This window comes from Pteropus medius, unplaced genomic scaffold (genome assembly GCF_902729225.1).
Source record: "Pteropus medius unplaced genomic scaffold, Ma_sr-lr_union100, whole genome shotgun sequence".
Classification (NCBI taxonomy): Eukaryota; Metazoa; Chordata; class Mammalia; order Chiroptera; family Pteropodidae; genus Pteropus; species Pteropus medius.
In genome coordinates this window covers 7892760-7917052 of record NW_024350927.1, presented here as the reverse complement: position 1 = coordinate 7917052, position 24293 = coordinate 7892760, and the positions used below count along the sequence as shown (strand labels likewise).

Here is a 24293-nt window from a genome sequence, read left to right as displayed (position 1 = left end):
GGATCTATGAGAAATTTAACAAAGGCAACATCATCCCATCTTCGGTGTGGTGGGTAAAAGGTAGACAAGGCAGTCAGCCACGTGACATCCTGGGTGGAAGATTCCAGAATACCATGAAGAGCCCTGATGACCAGGTTGCGGGTGGGCTTGTTCTGACCACAGAATAGTCATAATCACAACCAGAACCGACTGTAAGCCACTGCGGTGTGTGATGGCGCATGCGGCTCCTTGACTTGCACAGTGCCTTTGCCTGCAGCCGGTGAGCTCAGACCATTCTCGTCCATCCCCTGGTGGGAGACAGGCTGGCTCGCTGCCAGGCAGGGCCTCATTTCACAGCGGCAGACACTGTGGCCGAGTTGGAACTGTAATAGCCGCTGCAGGCCAGGTGATAAGCCAGGGGCCGAGGCGCTTGGTGAGCTTTCTGCCGGTGGCCCAGATTCATGCCAGCCTGCAGGCCATCGTCCCAGGTGGCAGTGAAGGCCCCGCTTCAGCCAGCGGGGAGGGGAGGAACCAGGCCCTGCCGGGTCACAGTGGGTGTGTGCACGCCCACAGCGAGGTCCACGATAGAAAAGTTTCCTAAAACCCTTTGCCGTGTGCCAAAATGAATTTTTAAAGGGACTCTGCTGGGTACTGGCTCTGTCTTTAAACATCATCATCGTGTTGGGTGCAGAGCAAAACTCTCGAGCTTCTCTGCCCCCTGCTCTCTGCCACTTTGGTGGGGCCCTGCTGCCTGTGAGCAGGTTGGAGGCGTAGCGGGAAGGGTCCGCTCTCCTGGTGGCAGATGATTCCAGGGCAAGGTTCCAGGGCTGGCAGGGCACTGGCAAGGTGCCCCGGGGCTCTTGGCAGGGGAAGCTGGGTGGAGGCACCTGCCCCACAGGCCTAGCTGCCCAAGGCCATGTGCAGTGGCTGCTCCGTGTCCTGGGGAGGGACCCATGACACCCTGCGGCTTCATTTGCTGCCTCTGCTCAGGCTGTGGCTGGATGAGCCTCGATTCACGCAAGGTCCGTCTCCATCAGCCTGCAGCCAGCGAAATGGCAGAAAGAGAGTGCCTTGACCCTCCCTCAGTCCATGGGGAGGCCGGAGAGGAGTCTATGAAGGAGCTAAAGGGTGCCAACTGGAGGGGTGCCTGAAGCCGGTGCAGATTCTCACCAATAATCAAAACTCTATTCCTCCACAAAGCCCCCTATCGCCCTATCCCCCCACCCCCAACATCTCTGAGTAGCCGTGGGAAGGTGCTGGCTTTCTGGAGCTTGGAACTTCTCTTTCCCGAGGGGCTGAGAACACAGGGGAAGTTACGTCACACACGAGAGCGAGGGGCAAGCTGGCACCCCAGCGCGATACGCCTGGCGGTTGGTGACTACACCAGAGAAACACGGGGAGTCCCAGGACATTTAGCGTGATTTCTGGGGTTCACGTTTTGCCTCGGCCTCCTTTCTGGAAGAGGTCACGGTCACAGAGGCACAGACTTTTCAGTGGGCTCCGAGTTCCGTCCAGTGCAGAGGTCTGGCCCACCGTCCCCAAGGCAGGCCCTGTTCCCTACTGGGTGGCGAGTGCTGGAAACTCGCTCCAGCTCTCCCCCCGCCCCTGAGGGTCAGGATGGAGGGTGCGAGGGCCTGACACGGGCGGCCCGGAGCCCGCAGGAAACACCGGTCCTTTCCTTCTCTGCTTCCAAGTTCATCATCGTCTCATCACGTGAGGAGCCAATGGGCTTTCTTCTCAGCTCAGCGAGAACCTTCCTCCTGGCCTCCGAAGCTCCCACTCTTAGGGGTGGGCAGGTGGCAGGTGTTCACACAAAGGAGAGGTGACATGAGCTCACCGCCTCCCCCTCAGAGTCCCCTGTACCTGGCCTCTGTCATCACCCGACCCTCACAAAATTACAACCATCTAGTTCTTATTTGTGGTTCCCACTGGCCTGCGAGTCCTTCGGACAAGACCGAGTGTCTTCATTTTGCATCTCTTGGACAGGACGCGGAGTGGGCGCTCCGTAAATGCCCGCCGAGCGAATCCAGTAATCCCTCTCCTGTATTCAAATGAACGGTTTTCTCTCGCTGCTTATCGAAGATCATTCTGTCCTCCGCAGAAAGGTCTAAGCAAACCCAGCCAAGGTCAACATTCTAGAGAATCTTGTCTATCCGGCCTTCTCTACACACACGTGTAGATTCACATGTGCTGGGTGCACAAATAATTTTACGTGACTGAGATTCTGCCATGCATGCTACTTTGCAATTTGCTTTTTTAGAAGTCTTTTCATGTCAACAAATAAGACAGGCACCGGTTTTTCTAATAACTGTGCACTATTCCGCTATGTCACTATACTGTGACTTATTCACCAAGGCAATTCACTGAAGCAATTTTTAGGTGGTTTCCACACTTTCCCCATCGTAATCCAGGCCGTGGCGGATGTCGCTCTGTGTGCAGCTCTGTGCCCCTGTCCACCTAAATTGGCAGAACCAGCCCCCCTCTTTCTATAAGCAGTTGATGTGACACAGATTTTCTTTGGTGAACCTGTCCTTGTAAGTGTTCTTACATGTGGGCCAGTGTCCCTGGGGCGCTTCTCCCGCCTTCCAAGGTGGGGGTACGACCCCTCTGGCAGGGGCCTTGGGAGGAGTGACAGACACCTCGTGCTTGTGTCTTGCTGCAAGTCGTATGCTGCATGAGGACAGGAACCACGTTTCTTTCTAAGCCAGGCCCTAACCCTGCTCCTCCTCCAGGGGTCCCTGCCCAGTGCCCTGCCCAGTGGACTCCAGCGTGACTGCTGACTGCAGGGAAGAAGGACCCAAGAGGGGACCCCCAGGCCAGAGTGATTTGTGCCTTGAGGTCATCGCTGGGCCCTTTACCTCCCTCCCAGCCACCTAGCTCCCCTGGCAATAAAACATCATTTTCTATCAAATGATGTATCTGACATTTACCAAAATTTTATGTGACAATTTAGAAGGAACCGGTTGCATTAAACAGCCTTATTAATATTGCGGTAACGTGATTAGGGGAACATCACGGCCGTTGGACCGTAGGGCTCTGATTTATGAGCTCTGGAGAGAGGAGGCGAGGGGTCTCTATTGATCAAAACACCTTTAGCACGAGTCACGTTATAGCTAATGAAAGTCAGAGGAGAGGCCGATAACGCAGCCCTGCTGAGGCCACCTGGCGGGGGGTGGGCGCGTTGCACGTGGGCGAGTTTAGCACCAAGGGGTGTTTCAGCTCAGGAGGCTTCTCTGCAAGGCATGAGGTGGGCCCGACCCTGGCACCCCGATGCTTCGGGTGGCGTCTTGAGCCTCTTCCCATCATAACCATCTTCCGAGGGAGGCAGCGCAGGTCAGAGGTCAAAACGTGCAGGGGGTGCGACCTACCTACACGGGAACCCTGGTGTCACCCGTAACTGCTGTGTGGACCTGGGCAAATCGGCAGCCTCCGCGAACCTCGGCAGCTTCATCTGTGAGGAGGGACGCAGTGGGACCTGCTGTACAGGGTCACCGCCCGGACCGAACGGGCCCCTGCACGTAGCCTCCACGGTTCCGAGGACGTGCGCAGGGCGCAGTCCTGTCGGCTCCGCCTGGGGTCTGGGGAAGCCCTTACAGGTCGCTGCTCCCAGCCCCACTGCAGCTCTTTTTGGAGACCTACCGTAGCTAAGGCATCGGGGACGCCAGGCTGTGAGGACAGGGGCGGCGAGCAGGCCGAGCCCACTGGCGGGGGCCTTGGGCGCCCAGCCTCAGAAAGCTCCGTTCACGGTGGCACTGAAGCGCGTGAATCGGGACGTGTGTCCTCGAGTGTGGGGAGGGTTCCCCCGGGAGCAGGCGAAGGGGAGTCCAGGAGTGGGTGGCGAGGCACTGCCCCAGGGTGGGCTGTGCGTGGGTCTGGGGCCTGGAAGGGAGGCCACGTCAGAGAGGGCAGGGCGGGGCTCGGGGCGCGTGTCACGTGTCACGTGAGCGTCACCGCCTGTCCTGGTGTGGCCGGCACACGAGGCCTGGCACTCACACTGTGGGCTTTCCCAGGGTGGGGGCCCTGATGAGACTCCAGGACCTGGGAGGGGAAACCTGGACTGTGACGCCGGCAGGTGCCAGGCGGTGAGGCGCACCCGCCGGCTCCGAAATGAGGGACAGAGGACTGGGGCGGGGCCTCGTGGGTGCGGGCGGGGAACGGGAGGCGAGAGGGAGGCCTGGGGGCTGGAGGCCGGGGCCGGCCCCGCAGCAGGAGGGCAGGGGCAGCCCAAGCCTCCCTAGGAATTCGACTTTTCAAGGAAGAGAATTTCCCTTTTCTTCTTATTATAAACAGCATGTGTTCATTACAGAGAAATTGGAAACACAGGTGAGTAAAATGGAAAGACAGGTGATTGGAGCCCTACGGTGACCGCCAACCGGTGACAAGGTGCAGGGCCTCGGGCTCGTTCTTACTGCCATGCAAGTGTTTCTTTTGGGAGTTTCGAGCTGGTTGGGGCCCAAACAATGGGCTTCGAGCCCCCGGTGGAGAGTTCCCTTAGGTGTCCTTCAGCTTCAGGGGCCGAGCACCAAGGTCATCGGGAGACATTGCCCTGGGCACCGAGGCGGAGGGGCCTGCAGCTCATGGGCCCATGGGAGATTCCAGAGCTGGTGCTGGGTGCACAGAAGGAGGGTTCCAGCCTCCCCCACCCCCAACCTGGGGCGGGATCGCCTGGCTGCCGTCACGGCCTGGAGCTGGGGGTTGGAAGTAGCACTTCCTGAGTCACCGCATTCTCTTTGGGTTCAGTCACAGAGCCCTCCTGAAACACGAAGCAGTCCTCGCCAGCTCAGGGGTTTCCGGGCCGCAGGAAGGAGGGTTGGGGTCAGAGGTGAGCAACAGGGAGAAGGAGGGAGTCTCTGAGGGGATCTCAGGGCTCCCGCCCTCCCCCCACATCCCCTGCCGCAGGGCCCTGGGACCAGTCAGTGATCAGTGCCAGTGTCCTCCCTGAGTCCTCCCCAGTGGCTCCTCCTCTAGGCTGAGCTTGCTTCCCCAGGCCGGTCATTCATTGTGGACAAGACCTCTCCTGCTCACCTCCTGCATCCAGAGCGTCTCTGAACCTCTCTGCCTCATCACCCCTCCGTCCACCCCGCAGGCCTGTCCCTGGTTCTCGCACTAATCCTGGCAGTGCGTGCCGGGGTTCGCAGTCTTAAGTCGCAAGGAAATCATGGTTCTGGTCGGGACAGAGGTGATGGCCGCAGGTTCTGGCCTTGGGCAGAGGTTACCTGGGAGCCCATGACTGGGAGACCAGGGAGAGAACTGTCATTTCTTGGCCAGAAGAGCAGCTGAGATGACCCGGCCATGCATCCCAAAGCCCCTGGGTGCCGTGCCTGTGGGGTGCGGAGAACGGGTGCCGGTGACTTCTCTGCACACTGAGGGTTCTGGCCATCGAAGCCTGTCCTACTGTGGGCAGACAGCGTCTTTCCTTTTCGAGGGTCCCTCTCCTGAGCTCAGAACCGCTGGCAGGAGCCTTCAGTGCCAGGCACGTGGCAGGCGGAACAGGAGCTGTTCCTGTGTCCCCAGGCAGCTGCGATTTGGTTACACAGCAAGGGGGCTCCCCACTTGTTACACTCGAGTCTGTGCGTGGAGCGAGGTCCCTGTGGGTGCCGCTCTCTGGGTGGGGCAAGCAGCCTTGGCTTAGAGCCCTCGGGAAATCCGCCCAGGCAGTGTCTTCTCCCTGGGATTGCGGGTTTGAAGGTGGAAAGTAGCCCAAAGCCGTCTAGGCCAGATCTGGAGGCGAGGCATCGGGAGAGCGAGGACAATGGGACAGGCTGGTCGGGTGGCGAGTGGTGGTGTGAGGTCCCCATCAAAGCCAGTGTATGACTCCAAGGTCATGAGATGGGGGAGGGGAGGCACAGACAGCTCCCCTCCCATCAGACAGACCAGGGCTGGCTGCGGGCCGCACTCAGCAACCTGGGGCCTTGCGGCACTTGTCACCTCTGAAACATGGCTTCTTCTGCTCAATGGGGAGCTTTAGCAGCTGCCTGCTGGGGTGCTCAGGTCAGAGGAGAGAATCCTGTTTGCTTTGGAGCCAGAAGTGTGGTTTACTCCGGGAGTGCATTGTGATGTTTTGCACTAAAGATTAAAAAAAAAAAAAAAAATGTTACTAGACAAAACGATTCTGTTTTAATGCGCAGAATTCCTACTTTGGGTCATTTCTTCATAGCACTTACCTGTAGCTGTTTGTTGGCGGATCTTGGTGTCATGCTGCATCCCGAGCCTACAGCGGTGCCTGGCGGGGAGGAGCCACCGCGAGCGCGTGTTGAGAGGCAGAGAGCCCGCCGTCTGCTGCGACCTCTCTGGGTCCCCCTGGAAGGTGGCCCTGCCTGAAGTTTGCGCAGCTCCCCTTGGCAGCGCCTTCTCTCCGCCAGCCTTTCTCTTAATAGTTATGGATTATGGAAAAGAAGAACAAAGCCCATTAAGAGGTTCCCCTACATTTGATTTGAGGAAGTTTTCATCAGAACGACTCCATTTATTGGCCTTTAGCGTGCAGCCTTATTCCCTTCCCAGAAAATGAATATTGCCTTGTCTCCTTGAGAAAAATTGATTTCAGCCAGAAGGGAGAACAGCAAACTCCCTCCTCCGCCTTTCCTGCTGCTGCTTCTTCTTTTTTTCCTTCCCACCGAGACAGAATTTATCTCTGAGGTAGGTGGGGGCGAAAACAGGAATAATTGGACCAGAAGCTAATTCCCAGAGATTCATTGTCTCGAAAGCTCCCACCAGAATGTGGGAAGCTCGCCTTGAATTGCATGCTAATGATAAATGACAACTCTAACAGACCGTCACATTGAGATGTTTAGTCCTTCCTGCTAGGAGATGACACATTAATTTTCTCTCAGATTTACACTGGATTATTAATAAAATTACGGTGTTGGAATATGACAAGTGAGAGTCTGTGGAAGTGCCAGGCTCTATTTAGGGACACGGTTTTGGCCAAATGAAATGTCAGTAGGGTTGAACGTGACCCAGATGCTGGTGTCATCTGAGTGCTGCCCCACGGGCTTGGCTCGTGACCCGGGCTACAGCGAGCATGGAATGGAACGTTCATTCTTTCCGATGGTACTGAATCTAGAGAAAAGGGAGCCGTTTATTCTCTCATCTTTTTCTCTTGGCTTTGTCACTGGTCAAACACTTGAAATGTAAATGCTGTTTTCCGTTTGTTTTGTTTGCAAGGAAAGAGTGAGGGTTTCCTTTGTCCCAGCCTGCGGGTCGCTTAGCTAGCTCACTCACTCGATGAGCATTTACTGTTTACAAGTTGTTTCGACAGGTGAGGGAGGCACTAGGACAAGCAGTCTGGGTGAGCCAGACATGCCAAGTCGGAATGATCACCCCGTTTTTCTGATTAAAACCCTCGGTCACTTGCCATCTCTGTGAGGGTGAAGTTCAAGATACTGGGGGCGGGGCTGGATGTTGCGATAGCCAGAGAGCGGGACCACTCTGTTCCCGCCTGGACGCAGCCTCTCGCGTACCCGGCGCTTCCTCTGCATCACACGCACCTCACACATTATAATCCAGACCCCTCACTTCTCCGGTGCGGCCAACACAGTTGCGTTTACGTGCGTGGTTAATTTGTGTGTCTCATCACACCTAGGTCATTCTGGTTCAGGACGCCCTCCAACCCAGGCCTGGCCTGCTCCTGGCCTCACCTCCTGCCCCCCACTTGCTCTCTGCCCTCTGGCCTTGCCGCTCTGTCTACCAGGAGGCTCTCTGCTGCGGAGCCTTCCTGGTTGTGCCCTTGTCTTTGCTGAGGCTCTGTTCACATGCTCTGTCCTGGGGAGGTCTCCGCGGCTGCCGGTCAGCACGTCACCACCGGCTGTTGTGGGACTTGCACGCTCATTCTTCCAGAAGCCCCCGCCTTCTTCTCTGGACCCCGGCCTGTGCAGGGCGGGCCTCTCCCTCCCCGACGGGACCCCCAGCTTCACAAAGGCAGGGCTTTGGCCCTCTGTTCACGGCAGCACCCGGAGCGCCTCGCACGAAGAGCTGGCCCATATTAGCTGCTCAGTAAATATTAATTGAATAAATCAGTGAATGTCACGATCGAGCTTCCCGCCAAGCGCCCCGGGAGCTCTGGGACAGGAGCATTATTCAGTCCCCACACACTTGCTCTGGAGCGATTCCCGGTCTTCCCCATCTCCTCGTAGGGCACTCTTTTCTTTCCAGTGACCTCCAGCAACAATTTAAATGAACGGAACTGTGGTTAGCAGCCTGCCCTTAACGAGCCTTGGGAAATACACACTGGCTTCTACCTCCAAGTTCTGGAAGCTCGAGTTGCCCCTCATCCTGCTTACGGCCCCCCACAAAGACGTTCTGGCTGTGGAGACGAGGGCCCAGGTGCGTGCCCACCTGGGGTTCCCGGCTTGGCTGTGTGGTGGGCCTCCCCGGGAGTCGTAGTGCGGCCTGGGTGAGGCCGCCTCCGTTCAGCACTGGCTGCTGGACAGCGCCAGCGCCCAGGCCGATCCCCGTCCTCCATCAAACTTCCTCCTCCTGGGAGCTTGGGCTTCCCCTGTCTACTCTTCTCCAAAGCGGAGCGGGCGCAGTCGCCGACGGCTCGTGGCTTCTGGGGGGCCTTTAGGCGTATGAATGTCCCCAGCCGTTTGTTCCCTGATAAGAAAGCCTCTTTTACGATTTTCAATTTGCCCTTATTTTAATGAAAAGAAGCGGGGGTTGCACAGCCCCAAGAAGGAGCTAATCAAATAAAGCAAATTGGTGTTACCTTCTCCTCGTCCTTATTATTTCTACGGCTCCAGCTGGAGTTTATTATGAAAAGCAGTTGGTTCTCATATCTGGCAGATTGCAGCCCGGGCCGGGCCTGACAGCCCTTTCTTCCCTATCGTTCCATAAATAGCTCGAGGTGGCCAGACTGGGGTGGGGGAGGGGAGGGCACCGCTGCTCCCGACCAGCTTTCTGTTTCTTGTCCCTCCAACACACGAAGACCCTATAAACAAGTCAGAAGAAAGCGCCAGGTTGGAAGTGAGTCCGCCAGCCCCTCCCGGTGAGGTCCGGGCTGTGCTGGTGGCTTCTTGGACTCCCATCTGGCATTCTATCAACCTCGCTGAGCTCTGGCCATCAATTCTCGCTCTCGCTGGGTTTGTGTGTGAGGGAGATAAGCAGAGAAGACATTCCTTTCCCAGATTTCTTGCCTCCCCTTGCAACAAAAGGAAGAACTGCAGGAACAATTTACATCGGGCTCAAACAGCCCTTCCTTTACATGAAGCCGTCTGCCGTGAGCTGTCCTTCTGAGCTCTGAAAGTGCCCTGGGTCATTGCTGCTGGAGGAGGGGAGATGAGGGGTGCCAGGGATTTGCAGTAAGATGCCGGGAAGGGGCGCAGTGGGGTTGCTCATCGGTTCTCCCCTTACCAGCTCTGTGACCTCGGGAAAGTTGCTTCCCCTCTCTGTGCCCCAAACCTTCTCATCTGTAAAACAAGCATAAGGATCCCCACCTACCACGGTTGTTGTGGGATTGGGTTGGAAGTGAGTGAAAGGGCTTTACCCGGTGTCTGACACCCCACAGATGCTTGAGAAATGGCCGCTCTTGCTGTCGTCATAGTAACCGTTGTCATGCTTAATATTGACATTTGGGACCAGAATGCATACTTCTAATGGTGCGTTTAAATCAGGTATTTTTTGTGTTGGAAAGATCAGAAAGAGAGGTGTGGGTACATAAAACATGCGAGCTGCAATTGAGAGGGGCATTTCTCGTTTTCCGACTGCCACTGGAACGGAGATTTAGCGCTGGCCCAGGAATGCAGCCACCGCTCTAGGACACTGCGGCTTGTGCCCTGTCACAGGGGCCCGTTTTACTTTTGGGGTCAGGGCTTGGAGGCTGTTGGCATTATAGGGACTGCATTTCCCTCTAGCCAGGCCCTTCCATGATCCTCGTGGCGGGAGGGATGAGACCAAAAGCAACGAAAGAAAAGGAGGAGTCTGCTCAGGGTCTGCGCTGTAGCTGGAAAACAGGAAATTATTGGGAGACGTTCACTGTTTAGAGGCCGTTCAAATATTATTCATGGAGTCCGGCTGGAAACAAGGACACATCTGTTCTCAAAGGGAGCGGCAAGGGCAGAGCTGATGAAGTCACTGAAGCAGTAGCTGCGCAACTGGAGCAGAGCTGACTGCACGGAATCCGCCACCTGTGGGCCAGGCCAGGGCAGTGGGCTGACGAGACGCACCCGAGGATGTCCACGGACCGCTGGAGTAGCAAGCTGGTCTCAGTTGTCTGCATGGGATTTTAGGTGGTTGTCAAGGGCCTGTAAATGATCCGTTAGTGACAAGGAAAGGGGGCATTGTCAAGGAAGGGCCATGAACCTGAGCTGTTTTGGGTACATTGAATATTTGGGCTATTCCTTCTATAAGATTAAAATAATTTTGGGTGCAACCCCCCAGTTGCTCCATAAATTCCTATTTTATATCCACATATAAAACCTCTCAAGAACACATCACTCTTCCAATCTTCAGTTATTCATTTTCTTCTATGCACCTAATGTGAAAAGTATGTCACACCCTAAAGAGGTGGTTCAAGGGTGGGTGCATCATGGGTACAGTGACGGCCTCTCCCATTGGTGAATTTCCCAGGTGTAATCAATGTTATGCCATCTTATGACTCCCTAGGTCCTTCCATCATTGTTCCCTTAGGGAACCCTAGAAAAAGGGGCCGAGTTTGTCGTTATTAGTCATGAAGAACATGGATTCCAAGGCAGGCAGCGTGCTGGGCAACTCGTGTACATAATGTCTACTACAACGGAGAGATCAAGTGGTTGGTTCAAGGTCACATAGCTCATAAGGAACTGAGCCAAGATGTGAGATGTAACCTGGAGCTCACTCCAAATCCCATGACCGTCTTCTTTTTAAAAACTTTCTATGGAAAATTTCAGACCTTTACAAATGTGGATAGACTAGTAGAATGAACTCCCATCTACTTGTCATCCACTTTCAACTATGGCCAACACGTGGCCAGTCATGTTTCATCCATACCCGTCCACCCCTCCCCCTCCCCGCACACATTATTTTGAAACATATCTTAGATGCTGTATAGTTTCGTTGGTAAATGTTTCGTCATATATCTCTAACATGTAAGGTCTCTCTTTTCTAAAAAATATCTACACCACAACTATCACTCTTGAAAATTAATTCTAAATGACATAAATATCCAGTCACTGTCTAAAATTCCAGTTGTTTCACAAATACCATATTTTCTTTTTATGGTTCGTTTTTTGGCTTTATATTCAGGTGAGGTCTACACATTGCGACGGGTTGATGTATCTCTTTATCTTTTGAAATTTATATGTCCCCACTCCAGCATGCTCTCACTGTCTTCCGCATCGGATCCGTTAATAAATCCAGGGCATTTGTCCTGTAGAGCTTCCCACAGTCTGCGTTGTGCTGACGATAGCCCCATGGTGTTTTTTTACTTTGTGCTGCCTTCTGTGGGTCTTATACAGTGGTAGTTAGATCAAATGTATGAATAATTTCAAATTCCTTTTTTTTCCCCCTTTCTACAGGAAAATGTTCTTCCTTCAGGGACTCATACTATCTGGTTGTTTCTCTTTTGTGATGCCGGTCACTGTTGATGGCCCATCCATCTATTAGAGGTTGCAAAATGGTGATATTTTAATTCTCTCACTTCTTCATTTGGAGCCAGAACACTTTTATAGATACAGTCCTCTCTTTTGCTCCTGGAAAATTCAAAGGAACAGTTTGTACAGGAAGTAGGATACATGCCTGATTCTTTATCCATCTCTATTTATTTATTTACTTACATACTTCTTTATTTTAGTTTTCAAAATAATATATTGGGTCACTAGCATCCTCCAAAATCAATCAATTAGATTTTTGTTTGTGGGCTTTGGGTTCATTAGGAACTTCGGATTTAAACATATTTAGTGTGTTTTAATCCATTTCAGTTACTGTTCTTTATTGATGCTCAAATCGTCCTATCTTTGGTCAGTGGGAGCCTCTTCAAGTTGATTTATAAATCTTTTTCATGTGATTTAATTTGTCTTTGATACAGCTCACATCATACTTAATGGAATGTTTTCCCCCTAAATGAGGAAAAAGACAAGGGCATTTATTCTCACCACTTTTGCTCAGTATTGTACCAAGCTTCTAGCCAGTGCAATAAGGCAAGAAAAAAAATTAAAAGGCGTCTAGAGTGGAAAGGAAGATGTGAAACTATATTTATTCACAGACGACTTGATTACATATATATAGAAGATCCTAAAGAAACTGCAAAGAAAATTATAGAACTAATTAATGGGTTTAGCAAGGTCATAGGATACAAACTCAATATACAAAAATTAATTGTATTTCTATATCGTGGATAATCCCAAAATAAAATTAAAAAACAATTACGTTCACAGTAGCATCAAAATGAATAAAGTCCTTAGATGAATTTAATTTGCAAAGTGTAGAACCTATACTACAAAGTCTTACTGAGAGAAGTTTAAGAGTTACGTAAATGGGAAGGCATTCTATGTTCTGTGATTAGAAGCCTTTGAAGATTCAAAAATTCAGTATTGTTACATGGCAGCTGTTTCTAAATTGATTTCTAGATTCAGTGCAACCCATATCAAAATTCCAGCAGGCTCGTTTGGTGCTTTTTTTGCAGAATTTTCAAACTAGTCTTAAAATTTATGTAGAAATACAAAAGACCTAGAATACACATAATAATTTTGAAAAATCAGAATAAAGATGGAGGATTTATACTCCCTGATTTCATAACTTACTATAAAATTGCAACAATCGAGCCAGTATAGTAGTATCACAGGATAGAAAATGGAACAGATTGTGAAGTCCAGAAATAAAGCCATATGTTTATGGTCAGTTTATTTTCAATAAAGGTGTAATATCAGTCCATTGTGGGGAAAGAATAGCCTTAAAAAGAAAACAAAGCCAAAACCAAACTGTGCTGAGACAAATAGGGATCCATGTGCCAACGATCTGCTTAGACCCCTACCTCACACTATACACCAAACTTAACTCAAAATGCATTATAGACTTCAAGGTAAGAGCTAAAACTGTGAAACTCTTAGGAAAAAAACACGAGAGCAGATTTTTATGGACGTGGGATAGGCCCCAAATTCTTAGATATGATGCTAAAAGCACAATTAATAAAACAAAATTGATAAATTGGACTTTACCAAAATTAAAAACTTTTGCTCTTTAGAAGTCTTCATTAAGAAAAAGAAAAGTCATGGACTTGGAGAAAATATTTGCAAATCGTGTATCTGATAAAGGACTTGCATCCAGATTTTATATAAATAACTCTTATAATTCAAAAGGAGGACAAACAATTCATTTAAAAATGGGCAAATATTCAAATAAGACATTTCACCAAGGAAATTATATGAATGGCTAATAGGGACATGAAAAGATGCTCAACATCATTAGTCATTAGGGAAATGCAAATTAAAACCCTAGCACACACCCACTAGGATGGCTATCGTCCAAAAGACAGTCGATGCCAAATGTCGGGGCGGATGTGGAGATGTTGGAACTGTTATGCATTTCTAGTAGGAATGGAAAATGGTGCTGCCACTTTGGGAAACAGTCTGGCAGTTTTATTTTTATGTAATCAGATGTACCTATATTTCACATACTGTTGCTGGATTTTTTTCATCAGAGTTGGGAAAGCTTTCTCCACTTTCAGATCGTAGAAAAGTTTACCTATATTTTCTTTTAGAGTATGTATGATTTTATTTCTTACATTTAAATCTCCATTCCATTGGAATTCATGCTGCTGTATGATGTGAGGGATAGACCCAATTCTATCTTCTTCCATATGCCAATCTAGTTATTCCAATGTCGGTCCCCTCCCCTCAACTGAACTGAGATGCCTCCTTTGGTGTACACTAAATTCGCATAGGTAAGTGGGAATATTTTTGGATTTCCTATTCTGTTCCATCGGTCTATCTCTTTATTTGTATGTCAGTTTCATACGTTTTAAAATGTAGAGGCTTAGCAGAATGTGTTAGTAGCTGGTAGGGGCTAGCCTCTATACCGCGGTATTCTTTATGTGAGTTTCTTTGGCTATTCTTGGAGTTTTTTTTTCCTTCCTAATAAATTTTATAATCCATTTCTCTACATCGAGAAAAAATATCCTGATGAGATTCTCATCGTCATTACATTATATTTATAAATTAACTTTGGGACGACTGATATTTTTATAATCTTAACTTTTCCTAACCAAGAACGTGTTACATTTTGCATTGATTAAAAACTACCTTTGTGTCTTTCAGATTTTTATAGTTTTTCTTCTTAAGTCTTAGGAATTTCTCATTAAATTTATACCTAGGTATTTCATTTTCTTTTACTATCTAGCAAATGGAGTCTTTCATCATTTCTTCTATGTGTTTTGTGTCTCTGTGTGTGCATGACACGCACACATTTAGAAAAGCTAAAATATAGATATGAACTTGATTATGTATCTTAATTTGATACCTGCTTCTTTGCTTTTATGATTTGCAATTTTTTCATCGACCTCGTGATCTTTTCACCATATGGCGCTGAGCGTTATTGGTTTTGGTAGCTGTTAGTTTCTTGGATTCAAAGGTTAATGACGCTAGAATGAAGCTCCCAGTTCTTCACCTGCCTCTCGCCACTGTGGGGAGGTCTCGGATGGTTTCTCCGAGGCTCCCTGAGACCATCGGCCTTAGTTCAGCTTCTCCCAGAAGGAGGTCCTGAGATGAGCGTTTGCATACAGCAGTTTGTTTGAGAAGTGGTCCCAGGAGACACCAGCAGGGGAGAGTGAGTCAGAGTGGAGCGGGAGGCATACAGACAGACGGTCCTTCCCAGCAAGTCACCTCCGTGGGAAACCGGAGCCCACGCTCTGGGCGGCCATGCGGATCACCCCGAGTTTTCCCACCCAAGGGGCAAGGAAGCCGGGAACTCACTCCAAACCCCCGGGTGCTCCCAGGGTGTTGGTGGTCACCCAGGTAGTAGAGCAGGACTGGATTGGGAGCCGGGCTGGCCCCACTGTCTGTGCTAAACCAGTGGCTGCAGGGGTGGCTCTGGACTTGGAGCGAGGCCTGCTGGGACAATTTCTGGCTCGAAAAGCTTCATTTCCTCTTGATCTGTGTGTTGGGACGATAGGGTTGTTGTGAGGAAGCACACATTCGAGATGGAGATGGAGACATAGTCGCAGACATGCATAAAGACGTAGATGTCGCTCTGGATAGATGTGGACGTATAGATGCTGCTGTGCATACGCACACAGACGGAGCCGCAGACGGAGCTGTAAATGCAGACGTGGATGTGGCTGTCAGCATACGTACGGAGGAGGTACGGACATAGACTTGCGTGTCGCGTGCCTCCTCGTTACTAAGGAGCGGGACTTGCATGGCTCCCCACAGTTGCCGTATCCCTCCGTCCCCAATTCCATCTCCATCTCTCTGCCTTCTCAGATGGGTGCTACCTTTTTATGCCGTCGTGAAGCACACTAAAGCCCTCGGTGACCGGCCCCGCTGCCGACCAGAGGCCCCCTCTGGTTCCTCCCAGCTCCTCCCTCCTTCCTCAGATCCCTTCGTACCAGCTTCACCGTGCAGTACGGCTTCATTTTCTTTGCATTGCGGGGCCCGTGGGGCCCTCTGCAGCACATCTGGTTTTCCCTTCGCCAGTCCCAAGACCCGTGAACTACGGAGGGAGGGACACCCCATCACACAGAGCAGAGGCGAGCTCTAATCAAACCGGAGTGTTGGGTTAAACATGATTAGGTTGCTTATTATTGCAAGTGAAAATGATGGTTCCATTTATCAAGGCCGTTTGAGTTGGACGTGTTGGTTCTCTGTGGGGTCATGTCCTGCCTCACATTCTCAGAATGCGTGGGGGAGGAGACCTTCCCTTCTCCCTTCTGGTTTCTTTGGCCGGTCTAATAGTTACATTGACATATGACAGATTAACAGGAGGGAAAATCCAAATTTAGTTTTGTACATACGGGAGCCCCACAAATATGACACTGCGGGACAGTCAGATGGCTGAGGCTTACGACAAGCTATCCTGAGCGAAGGAGGAGGGCCAGGGGCCCGGGGTCACAGGGTAGGAAGATGGTTCTCAAAAGGTGGGAGAGCAATGTTCGGTAAATAAGCGTCTGTCCTGCCTAAAGAGTCATCTTTGGCAATAGCTCTCTGCCTGGCCCAGGCTCCCTATCCACGCACTTTTAGGCAATTAAGGGACGGCGGGGAGGAAAAAGTCTTCCTGAGTGTGTTAGGCCTCCATTGCCTTCAGGTCAAAATCATCCACATGCCAAAGTGGCATATTTTGGGGTCACATATTCTGCAACTCCTCAGTCCCACCTTTGAAACTTTCTCGAGAATTTTCACTGTCCAGAAGCTGAGCTGGTAGGTCGCTCCATCTCCCCGAACCAGTCTCGGTCCTGACGATAACTGGTCAGTTCAGTTAAACTCATTTTGAGCAAACAATCAGATATTTGACATGAGGTATTTCTGTCGAAACAAACAAATGAAAAAGGCAGTTTTAGTTTTAAGGATTCCAAGACAGAAGGGTGGGAGGAAAATTGGAAACATTAGTTGGGAGAATTGTAGCTAAATATTAGAAGAAATGAGAAGAATTCGGGGTCTAGTCCAGTTCATAGGTAGAAAACAAAACCCCAGAGACAATCGACGGGACCAGAATTCGGTATCCACAGAGGGGCATTATTGAAACACAGTATTTCCTTCTACAATTGCCCTCATTTCCATCAAAGATAACTACATTAAGACTAATTTGTTTGCAAATTAAGTCTAGTTTTCATAAACTCGGCCCAATTATTTACATAAATGCAGCAAGAATGGTGATTAACCGTGCAGACCCTGAGTTTGCTTCGCTGGAACTTTTCATAAAGAATTTCAGACTGAACTCTTGAAAGCCTCTTGAGGCCAGAAGCAAAGCCACGCCTAGGACTTATCAACAGACTCTGCCCACAGTACCCATCGATTTGGGTAAACCCCTCTCTTCTCAAGGTCCCCAAACACCCTGAGGTTCTCGAGCTTGTCAGGAAGTGACTTACAAGTGAGGGAACCCGGTAAGCAAAGGACCAGACCGCTGTTTCCACGGGGCTTTGTTGGCTCCATAAAATCAACCTTCGTTCCTTAAAGCTGTCTGGTCACATCTGAGTCCGTGTACATCCTTCTCAAATATGACATTCCAGTCAGGGCCTTGGTCACGTAACCAGGTCGTGTCCTGTCGTAAGGAGAACCAATCCTTATTACACTGTATTGGCATGAAAATAAGAACACTCGCCAGAGTTTACAAATTCTGGAGGGATCAGGTAGAGAGAAAAAGGTAAATGTTTCATCTTCGTTCACAAAAAAACGTGTTTTACCGAACTGCTGGTAAGTCAGAGATGGCTTAAGAGGAAAGGTTTCCTCGTATGTGGAAAACACGAGATTCAAGGACCAGCGATATTGTAAACAAAAAGTCATAAAAATTATAACCATTCAATCACGTGTGACTAATTCTCGGTCTTCTGTGAGCAGTTTTACGAAGCCATCAGATTCTTTTTAATTCAAGTTCCGTAATTTCTTACCCCGTTCAGTAGTATGATCTGAGAGTTATCAGAAACCTGTAGTCTACAGTACTTGTCAGAATCCTTCCCATGAATTTCTTTGAAGATCGGCAGGGCCACTTTTGCAAAAGCGTCAGTGTAAAATAGTAACTGGCTGTAAATGACAGAAAACTTTAAATGGCCCTGGTTAAAGATCCGAGGAGAGCTCATTACAATGTGATTGACAAGGAACTTTGGTTATTTCTGTGACACATGACATTTTAAGATAACGACTGGAATTACAAGTGCTAATGTCACCAGGACATCCGATTTCTAAGAATTCCGTACACTATATAGAACACTTATACCACATACCTATATAAATACAATACGAAGACAGCTTAGTATTCTTATTGGACGACGCCTCCTATGTAATTTAACATATCAGATATTCAGAATTAGTTTAACATCTCCCTTTTTCAAAGAAGAGAAAACAAATATTTTGAGATGTTCCAGGGACCCACTAAAAATATCTCCATTACCTCAAGGTCAAAAGACCTTCATTTAGAATTTGATTTTTTGGGGGAGGGGGGAGGGGTAAGTTTATCAAACATATCAAAAGATTTGGACATTTGACGAGGATCACAGGTCATTATGAAGCAATATTTAATTATCCATTTAGCCAAAGTGACAGTGAAACATTTCAAGGGCAAATACAGAACGCTGTACAGTGCTGAGCAAAACTCAGCTCTTCATATTGAGAAAACTAGGTTTACTTAAGTAAGCAAACACTCGATGGTAAAGATAACATAAAGCCCAGGAAATTATTCCGAGAAAACATAAAATCTTTGTTTTCTAGGCAGATTACTCAAAAGATTAAAAAAAAAAAGCCAAAAAACCTTCCACAATCTCTTGTTAAGAGCAGACCAATAATCCATGAAAACTTTGGCCTTTTAACAGAGAAAACCAAATTCTACTTTTACATCAGTGCATATTAAGTTAATTCATTCATTTTTTAAAATACTTAATTGGATCCACCCCTGTTCAGCCAGCTTAAGCACACACAACATGCCAGTTCCCAAGATTTCTATCCCTCGAAACTTTCTACAGTTTTCTTTTTGCATTCAGATTTCGTCCTCAGATTTTCCTCTTTCCCATTCTGAAATGACCAGCCCCAAATTAGGACATGATTTCTTTCTTTTCCCCCCCAAAAAATTCAGTGGCACGCTTCATACCTTCTCATATTGAAAACACATTCTGCTTTCCTTGCACACAGAGATGGCCCCTTATTATTTCAGGTGGTTTTAATTATATCTAATAATGAGAATTCTTAACTCTTAGAAACCTTAATTTCTAGTGACAGCTAAGTCAACACTTGTGAACTGTTACGCTAGCATTCTGTAGACTGGCGAGTTTATGACTACGTTTCATAACTTCTAGAAGCATCCGCTTTCTCATCGTAGTTTTTCTGATGTTTCACAATCTAGGTTTACTGACAAATCAAAATACGTTTAGTTTCTCTGTAATGAGAAGCCCAAAGTGGATAAACTTTTTATTCAATAATCAATGTTTCTGTGTGTTAGCCTCTTTCGAATGATCTAGATAGTCGATGAATTGCCATCATTTCATTTCATTTTGCAAAACTCTAAGGTTTCAAGTTACCAAAAAGATTTGGGACACTATTTAAGTGGACAGACCATAGAATATAATTATCGTTGAAAAGTTCACTCGCAAAGTCTTATCCCATTTATACCGAATCACTTGGTCTTAACAATCGTACTTGATTACTCATGAAAATTTTATGAGACGCTAAAGCAGTCAGCCATCAGCTTAAAGTATTTTTGTTGATGACAAATCTGTAATAGAGATAATGTGAGCTTACTTGACTTTTTAGTAAATCTAGGTAGAATAAAAGTATTATACTTAATGCCGTTAGCTTTCAAGACATTCTTGTGTTAATTAAACCAACCAACTTCAGCTAGCTTTTATTTATGCAAAATTATCTCAGATCATGGAACTTGAAAACCATTTGTTAGTTTTCGTATTTCTGAGCTTTAGGAAAACATAAGCACTCGCTTTCAAAGCCAATTACATCGAGCTCTTTTACAAATCATGTTTGGCGATGCCATTCAGAGGTAGAAAAGTATCGCATAGATGTAACACACGTCCACAGACACACAGAAACACTAGACAGACAGAGACCCTGTAGCTTCCATTCTAAAATTTTAGCCGTGAATCAGGTACAACAATATAAAACTCGCTAGTTTATAAATAACGGTCGGATCCAAATTGGCGGATGGGACAAGGTGATGTTACCCACTCCGGTGGCTAAAGCTTTACACTAGTATCTGTGGAGAAGACTGAGGATTATATTTGCCCTTGACAAGTAATTTTAAGGAGGCTATCGACTAGATTTGGGGCACAAGAGGCTTCTTAGCAGTTTGTATAATAAAAGCCTCCTTTCCTTTTTCTTCGGTCTGAGGCCATTGTTTCAATTATCGGCTATTTGAATTTCAAAGACATGGTAAGATTTATGTCTTCAAGGGACGAGAAAGAATGCAAGTTTGGGGGTATATTGTCTATTATCAGCAGTCCTGGGTAATTACTATTTAAAATTTTCCTTCTTTTGCTTAAATGAGGAATAGTTGACTTCCGATGCCATGATTTTTTACAGTGTCTGCAAATGTCTGGAGGCAAATGGGGAGGATCAGAGTGAGTCTGAGTTGCTCCCAGAGTTAGGCTTTGTTTCTCTGAAGACTGAAGTTGTAAATCAAAAGCTGGATTCTCACTCCTTTTACCGACTCTTCCTGCAAGCTGCCTTCAAAGAATCGGGTAGCCTTTTCCATCGTAATGCCGAGAGCTCCACTGGGCCACCCAACCACACTATTTCGAATTCGCCTTTTTATGTCAGGGAGAAAGTTTTCCACCGAGGTAGAAATGAAAGGGTTCCTACGTTCTGGCACTTCAGGGTTCAGCGTGCCCTGCCTGTGAAAAGTCTATAGAAAGCGTTCCACAAAGGCCTCGGGCTCGCTCCTTCTGTTTGAGGGCTCAATTTAACTTTCGACCAGTTCCCTGGGAGGAAAACCCTCTGTGGAGGGGGGGTTTCTGGCCATCCGTTTCCTCATTAGGGGGTTTTCTCCTGGGAGCCTCAGGCTCGTAATTACAGTCCAATCATGGGTGGGAGTAACACCTCTTAGGGTTAGGTAAGGTCTCGGTAAACAGGGTTGTCAGTGGCCCTCAATGTTTTAAATTCCTCTTGAAGTTCAACAGGAGCTTCGGAAAGGGAGGTCGAGGGGCTTTACAACTGAAAAGCTCTGCCTCTGTCGGGGGACATGAGTTCTTCGGGCTGGATCTCAGACACGTCTGCAAAGGGCTTTGCTTAGAGAGGCCTGACTCCGGCAGAGCCCAGCAAAGGGAGGAGCCTGCCTGTCTCCTGGCTGCTTCTGCTAACTTCACTTGCTTGCTTCCAGCGTTTACGGAGCAACCTGTAGACGCTGGGTCTAGAGATCAGGCCGGAGCGCTCTGTGTAAATCCTGTAGGGAGAGGGACGTTCAAACAGGCAGCTGGGCATGTAAGGGGCTTTCTGGGGACAGCACGGGAGTCTGGGAGCGGAGAAAGTTTGCTGAGGAGTTGGGGTCAGATTTTAAGGAGGAGAGGTTATGTCAGATGTGCCTGCGGTTTGAGTTCTAACTTTTGTTCTTTCTTCTACCTTATTAATGGAGTCCCTAAGGCTGTGTTCCTTTGTGTCCGGTTTTCGGCTTGGTCTTTCCGTGGTTCCCATAGGACAATTTTTTAGGCTGAGAGCTCTCTGCAATATATGTATATATATTCTTTTAAGTCTAGCCAATTCAAAGGCTCCATTGTCTGGCCATTGGTGAGTAGGATCTTACATTAACCTCAACAGTGACTCATGGCTTAACCAGGGATGCAAGAGGCATCTCAAAAGAGAGTGCAAAGCTGCAGCCCTTACGGGACCCAGAAAGTTCCTTCCCGTTTAGCCCAGGGAAACCAAAGGCCTTCATTGTCACAGGTGTCGGGAATGGTGTAGTACAGCCGATGTCTCTGCTCTCCCACGAGAATGTGACACCTCCAGGCTGGGCCCGCCATCGGTGACACTGCGCAGATGCTCCTGGACTGGGACTTTTCCAGCACTAACAAGACCAGATGAGACCCCCATGGACTGTGTCCCCTTCCGACAAATTCCCCTGAGAGCTGGCACGGTCAGACACCAAGTGCGGCTTGTGACCGCCTGGCTCAGAACCCCAGCTGCGTGCCGGCACAGGCACCTTCTGGCCGGTGGAGACCGGCGAGAGTATTGTCGCTGGTCACAAAGCTAAGCTCTCAGGACATAGACCAAAACGAAAAGAAAACCCGACCCGTTTTCACACAGGGGACCCAAGGTGAAATCTGCCCACGCAGACGCCGGTCTGCTGAGAATCGTGAACGCAGCATAGGCCGGCTCCTCCGATGGCTCGGTAGGACCTGTACCTGCGTCCCGCCCTGTGCTTTTCCTTCTTGTGACATGTGACACACAAGACAGACACAAGCAATGACCATCTGCAGGACGAAGGACCGAAAGGAAAGTGGAGTGCTCGTCAGGAGCCTTTGCCACAGGCTCCACACCCGGGGACTCCGTCTGCTGCCAGCCTGACTCTCGGGAAGGACAGGGACGGTGAGCGCCCTCGAGCCCACCGACCCTGCAGGCGGAGGTCCCGGCGTCGCCAGCTGCAGCCCCATAGCAAGCAGTGTCCAGCAGGCGAGGACTCACATCAGGCACCACGAGTACAGTGGGGAGACCTCCTCCTCTTCTGGCTTCTGGGTTCTTCAGTCTAATCGGTACTCGGGCATATGACAGAGTGACGGGAGGAAAAAATCCAAATTTAATTTTGTACATATGGGAGCCCCCAAAATAGGAGGCTCCCGGACAGTCAGATGGCTCAGGCTTGCAACAAGCCAACCTGAGTGAGGGAGGAGGGCCAGGGGCCGGGGGCCCAGGGCGGGAAGATGGTTCTGGAAGGACGGGAGAGCCATGTTTGGTACATACGTGTTCGCTCTAAGGAGTCATCTCAGCTCTCTGCCCGGCACAGGCTCCCTATCCGCGTGCTTTTAGGCCGTTAAGGGACACGGGGAAAAAAAGTCTTTCTGAGTGTGTTAGGCCTCGATTGCCTTCGGTTCAAAATCATCCACATGCCAAAGTGGCACATTTCGGGGTCACGTATCCTGCTCCCCCTCAAATAAGAAGTCAGGTCCCCCGAGGAAGACGGTTTTTCTGGTGCGAGTGCGGGTGTGTTTCTGACCGGACGCGGCCGTGTCTAGGGGGGGTCACTCTGTCTGGGTCATAGCGGTTACAATCTGGGGCCAGCTGGCCTGAAGACGCTGCTGAGGTTCTTGGCCACGTTTAGAAGGAGCAAGAGGGAGCCCTTTGTCAGCTCACGGGAGGCCGGGTTGGACTGACGCTGCGTCTCCTCCAGCAGATGCGCTTTGTGGGACGGGAGGCGGGGGCTGCCACGCTCTTGTGAGCGTCCGCATTCCTGTTCGGAGCGGGGGCGACACGTGCGGAGCCGTCTACTCTATCAGACGTGCTCTTTTGCTTGTCCCTCAGGCGCCGGTCCTAAGCACGGCAGGTGCACTTGGGGCGCTGCTGTGATCTCTCGGGGTCGGGGAGGGCTCACAGCCTCTGAAGATGAACTACGGGTAGCAGAGCGCGGCTGAAGTCGAAGGGGCTGGCACCGTCGACTCCACATTCGAGTTTACCTGCCATTAGAAACGGAAGACTGTGCAGCCCGGCAGGCACGAGACAGTCACCGTCAGCTGACAGCACCGTGACAAGCCAGCCGGGAGGGCTGTTCCCCGATTGTGTTAGTCAAGGCCGGCCTGGGGAGGGGTCCGACACCGACTCCAACCACCTGCCCTGTGATTGGCAAATGGCGAAGTGTTGGGAGTCACCGCCGAAAGTGTGTAATTTCCAGGGGATGGCTGTTCAGTCGTCACCTTGCTGCCGAATGACACCGCCCGGCTGCTGTGACCCCGGCATGATTGTTTTCTTCCTACAGACAATGGCTCAGTCAGACGTCACCAGCCAGTGTTCTGTGCCCCACTGAAATGGCCTGTTGTTCAAAGGAACAGAAAAGAGGCCCCTGTGCTGGTCCCCGGGGAGGAGGGACAGAGGGACGGAGGGACGGAGGGCGGGCCGACCCTCTCACCCATGCTGTGGCGGAGAAGGGGAAGCCAGCTCGCCTTACATGAAGCCGCTCCTTCGCCTCAGCTGGGAGGGACATGGCATGCCCGGCTGGTCTCATGGGTCACAGAATCGCTTGCCATTCGGTTTTCTGTGCTGAGCGTTCGGGTGCACAGTGACACGGAGCTGGCCGCTGCGGGGTGCAGGGGAGCAGAGTGCTGTTAGCTGTCAGGGGCGTCTTCCCTGAAGGCGGACCCACCCACACATGCTGAAACTCATTCTGGAAGCGGTCAACCGTGGCTCTTTATCCCCTTGGCGGTTGCAAACCTTGGTTGACACGTGGCTTCTTTGAGGACAATTCGAGGTTCTTTTTATCTGTTCTTTTCCATGGCGCCAGAATGGCCACCCTACGGGTAGCGTTTAGCACGAGGGCAACTGTTTTTCTACAGTACGGTGGTCTTGTCCAAATAGACAAATTTACCTGCTGGTTACTGAGCCCTCTGACAGCTGAAGCCCAATGGGAAAAAAATCAGGTGCTTCGCTGGCTGGAGAGCGGGGCTGAAGACGCCCATCCGTCCAGCACTGGTCTGAGGCAGGCGGTGAATCGAGAGGGCTCGGCCTTGGCGAGCAGCCCTGCCGCTGGTCCGTCCCCAGCACCAGCATCCGGCG

At 49.8% G+C, this 24293-nt stretch overlaps 1 protein-coding gene across 15 annotated transcripts in view; it reads left to right on the top strand.

Moving 5' to 3' along the window:
• The window catches only part of CAMTA1 (calmodulin binding transcription activator 1), a 784924-nt gene that overhangs the window by 368985 nt on the left and 391646 nt on the right, over nt 1–24293 (top strand). The window lies entirely within an intron of this gene.